The following is a 5,626-nucleotide window of genomic DNA, read 5'->3' on the forward strand; positions in this document are numbered from 1 at the left end:
ATAATTAAGAAATATTAGTTTATTTAAATAATATATGAAATATATATATATATATATATATATATATATATATATCTTTTTTTAACAATCAAAATAAACTTATCTAATAAAAATTATATTTATGTTGTTTATTCTTATATCTTTTAAATAAACTTAATGAAAATAATTAAAAAAAAGTCAAAATATATTATAAAATTATTTATGCTCTAAAAATTGGTGTTAAACTTAAATTCAGTCAAATTACGTGTCTACAGTTTGCCCCTCTTTGACTGGAAACACGAAGAGTTTTTCAGACAAAGAAGTAGACAAAGTGACAAGTTTTGACCGAACTCTTATTTGAAAGACCAAAATTTGTGCGACCGAGTCCTTGTTTGGACATCCTACATATCCCGGGTGATAAGGGAATCATGCCACTTGTAGTTCGAGGAGATAAAGTGATGAGTTGGAAGTTAAGTGAGGTTCCATCGAGGCTCCAGATCGCGGCTCTTATCCTTACATAAAAATTGAAAACTATTAGTCAAAAGAAAAACAAATGTACAAACTTCTATCCACACAGCTTTTCTTGAATTTTGACTTTAAGATATCACCTTGATTTTTGAGTGAATATCTTAACTTAGAATTGAAATGGAGGCTGAACTTGCCACTTAGACGGAACTTTTGACATTCTTCAAAATGACAACTTGAAAAATGCTCTTGAATGAATGCGTGTTTTCTTAATCAAAAGTTGACTAGTAAAAGATGTGTGGAAGTCAGGCTGCTACATGCATTGAAGAAGCTAATTCTAACCATCATGGAATTGATTATTCTAAAAAAATTTGAAACTTTGTTCTTGAATTTCAAATCCAGGTCTCGCTTGAGAAAACCTGAGAACCACCACAAACAAAAAAATGAAAAATAAATAAATAAAATTTTTGCCCCAGTTTTCACTGGGAAAATTTTTTGTGAGTTATTAGCAAATATAAATATAAAACATAAACTCCGACTAGGAAGTGTTTATTTTAGGAGAATATAAAACTAAAAATCTAGACTAGTAAGTGTTTATCCTATGAGAAAGTAATCTAATCCCATTATTCAGGAGGGTCCTGCTAGTTCCATTATCCAGGAGGGTCCTGCTAATCCCATTATCAAGGAGGGCTCTGTTAGTCCCATTATCCAGGAGGGTCCTGCTAGTCCCATTATCCAGGAGGGTCCTGCTAGTCCCATTATTCAGGAGGGTCCTGCTAGTCCCTTATCCAGGAGGGTCCTGCTAATCCCATTATCCAGGAGGATCCTGCTAATCCTATTATCCAGGAGGGTCCTGTTAGTCCCATTATCCAGGAGGGTCCTGTTAGTCCCATTATCCAGGAGGGTCCTGCTAATCCCATTATCCAGGATGGTCCTGCTAGTCCCATTATCCAGGAGGGTCCTGTTGATCCCATTATCCAGGAGGGTCCTGTTGATCCCATTATCTAGGAGGGTCCTGTTAGTCCCCTTATCCAGGAGGGTCCTGCTAATCCCATTATCCAGGAGGGTCCTATTAGTCCCATTATCCAGGAGGGTCCTGCTAATCCATTATCCAGGAGGGTCCTGCTAATCCATTATCCAGGAGGGTCCTGTTAATCCCATTATCCAGGAGGGTCCTGTTAATCCCATTATCCAGGAGGGTCCTGCTAATAAAATCTTCAACAAACTAATAATACCAACGAAACATTGTGAATGCTATCTTCATTATTTGGCAGTTCCTTCAAAGAGAAAAATAATAATAATACTAATAATAATAATAAATAAAATGAATATTCCAACAGTCAAGTAATTGCTATTTTGATATATATTAGCCAACTTTCATATAATATTCCACAAGTCTTTATTGTAGGGTTTCCATTTCGCTCGCTGCAGACTAGGTTGATCATCTAGGTTCCTCGAATCCTCAATCTTGAAACAACTTGTGTCCCTGCTTCAACAAAGAAAATTTGTGAGTTTGAAAAGGTGGTGGTTGGTTTGTGGTTCCATCTTTCGACAAGGGCGGCTCAAACACTTATGATGCTTTGGTTGTTTCCAACGGTCAATACTTCTTATTGATTGATTGTACTTTCATCCACATTTGCTTATTTGGGGATCTAAATCCTATGTCTTTATCTCACAACACTCATTGTTTAGCCTTCATAGGATCAGAGAATTTTCGAATTCAACACTTGAAGACAGATTAACTCAGTAGCCTGATGCTTTGCCTAGCACCGTTTAGAGACTTGGTAGCGAGTCTTGAAATTCCTTCCTAGTTTTTTGACAAAGACTCGACTCAAATACATACCAAAAAAATGACGAAAGAAAAAAAAGTATAAGAAAATTACGAACTATATGAGGATAAAAGAAAAGATTCGATGAAGACTTTTTTTTTTTGGTAAGAAGAAGAAAGAAAAACTTATCTGAGTGTGGGAGCCGAGTCTACTGATCATGCCATGCAATTTGAATTGATTTCCAGACTTGGCTATCCAATCTATTCATCAACCATTATTGATTATTCAATCTTAATGTGGAATCCAGACACTTAATGAAGCCATAAATAATTTGAACCCTTATACACTTTGTGATATTCACGAAGGTCTTTGCCGCTAAAACTCTATCATGTTAATTGCTCCGGCTCACGTCTGCCTTATGGTGCATGTCAGAATTTTCACCAATAAGACTCTCTTATATTCAACTCCTTTTCGCCTTACGGTGCCCACTTAGGGTTTTCACCAATAAGACTCTCTCATTTTTATTTCTTTTTACTCACATTTGTCTTATGGTGCCCATTCAGGATTTTTACCTACCCTTAACCAACTTATACTCGACATATCAAGGGTTGATGCAAAGACTTTTTTTTTATTGACTTTAGATGATGGGGTTGATTTTGAGCTTTGAGATGAGAGACCGAATGAATAAACAAACGACTTTTGCCCCAGTATACTACAATATGAATTTTTGGATTTGTATTACAAGTTTTTTACTTAAATTATTTTGGTTGATATCACTATAAAAAAAGGAGTGAAGTTTGTAATATGTATTATAAATGTATTGTTCATGATTTTAATATAATTATGAAACATATCTAATACAATTTTAATATAATTACGATATAGTTCTATAAACTTCACTTTTTTCAAATTTTAAGTTAAGTCTCCTAAAATCAATTATAAACTAAACCAAATCCTCTTAAAAATGAGATATAAATTTCAAACGACATTTTCAATTATTTGTAGGAACTACCTATCCAAACTAATCACGAATTCGTAAAATTCAAATGATGAATTCAAACTTTGAAACTTTATAATGACCATCAATGATGAGATCTTGCTTCTGTAATTTTAATGATTTAAAATTTCTGGTTAAAAATGTAATTTTGTACAAGTTTTGGTCTTTCTATTCCTCCTTTCATCTTATTTTTGAATAAAAATAGTGACATATGGACATAAATTGATCTGAGGATGGTTATTTAGATGAAAAACTCAAATAAGAAGAAGAATTAAAAAAAAAAGAGGAGGAACATAAATAAAGCTAGAGAAAGAGACGAAGAAGTAAAAGAATAGCAAAAAAAGAAAAAAAGAGAAAGACGAAAAAGCAGAAGAGAAAAGAAAGAAAGAGACAAGAAGCAAAAGAGTGAAAAGAAGAAGAGGAAAAATGGTAAAGAAAAAGGTGATAACTGTACAATTTTTTTTATTCAAAGAAAATGTTATATTTAGTTAGAAAAATATGGTGACATAGATGGTAAATATTTTTTATAATATAGCATATTTATGTGATTTACCCAATAATAAATATAATAAAATGGATAGATTCTTCGTGGGAAATAGGATAGTCTCTTTAGGATTGTTGTTTTCGTCTTTTTAAATTTTTTTATACTCATGTTTTTTGTAGTTAAATAAAATAAACAACTATTTAACCAATTTTTTAAGTTTATTTTATCGTGAGAAATTATAAATTTATTATTAAATGAATCACCTGAAATAATCAAGAGAGGACAATTGTTTGGAAAGAGAAAAGAAGTCCTGATTTGTTTTGATCACTTCATAGTTTGACTGATCACTTTCCATATTTGGATGAAGATCAATCAATAAATGACTTTGAGAGGGAGAAGATATAAAGTAGAAACTAAAAGTGAAAGTAATTATTAGTACATTGGAAATCATTATGCATGCAGGTTTACCATTAATCTTTTTGTATCAATCAATCAAGAATGCCTCAACTGGATAAATTCACTTATTTCACACAATTCTTCTGGTCATTCCAAATTCCTTTCCTTACAGTCAAGTGGCGGAACGCCCCTTTCTTTCTACTAGTTCTTACATAAGCAATTTGCAGGAAGTAAACGAAGTCTTTCCTTCCGAAATCCACTCCTGAAGTCACGTCTTTCAGTACTGGGACTGAAGTAAAGTACTTGAGAGTTGAAGTAGCTGATGGCTAAAGTTAGACATTTCCTTTTTCCTTTTATGAAAAAATCATGAAAACATTTGATGGATTTTGACGTTAAAACTTTTGTTGTATCATGTTGTGTACGTATTAGTTCAAAAGTTTCATAATTATTTTCCTTTTCATTCCTACCTTTAATCATACCCCCTTTTAAGTTTTCATTGTTTGTCTCAGCATGACAAAAGGATCTTTGAATATATTTTCAATGGCCCTACTATTCACAACTTCAGTTGTACACATTTATACCCAAAAAAATACCTGGGAGTCGTTGATGTGAGATATGCGGTATAATAATTTTAAGGATAAAATGCTTCTGTATTTGGTTGGCGGTAATAGACAGTGGTGTAATTATTTATTTCACCATTTATAATATAATAATGAGATAAATTTTATAATATACATGGTAAAATAACTTAACACAAGATAACTTATTTCTAAATAATTAATCCTAAAATAACTTGTTTCCAACCACACGCGCATGACATAATAGTAGAACCTAACAAAACGTTGGAGCTGAGCTAATCAAGATGGCGACTTTGGACCGAAGAAATTTTTTTGGCGGAACATTACTTTTTTCATAATTTTTTTAAGAAAATTGTATATAATAGCAAATTAATAATCTAAAATAAATGGAGTAGCTAGGGTTTGATTTAATTGTGCTCCATAGCAAACGTTTGCAAAAATTGCCAGGTGCCTCTCTCCCAAATATCTCGCTCGCCACTCTCCTCCAATCTCTCGCTCGCTTCCTCACTTTTTATACAAACACAAGTGTATAAAAATTGTTTCTAATTGTATAAAGCAGAGAAAATTGTATAAATACATATATTTTTGTTCCCCTCTCTCCCCTCTTCCAGATCTCGCTCGCTACTCTCCCAAATCTCGCTCGCCACCCTCGCCTTTTTCACTTATACAAACAGAAGCAAAATGTATAAATTGCGTTTCTGTTTGTATAAAGCGTGAGAAAATTGTATATACACATGCAAGTACATATATTTTCGTCCTATACACTTATAATTATACAATAAAAATACTCCCCTGCCTAGTTTCTTTTGCCTTTCTCTTTTTCTCGTTTTATACAATTTTCGAATTGTATCTAATTTCTCTCTTTCTCGTTTTATACAATTCGATTCAATTGTATATTCCTTGTCAAGTCTCTTTTGTCTTTCTCTCTTTCTCATTTTATACAAATTCAAATTGTATA

This window comes from Solanum pennellii, chromosome 6, assembly GCF_001406875.1.
Source record: "Solanum pennellii chromosome 6, SPENNV200".
In the NCBI taxonomy this organism is placed as follows: Eukaryota; Viridiplantae; Streptophyta; class Magnoliopsida; order Solanales; family Solanaceae; genus Solanum; species Solanum pennellii.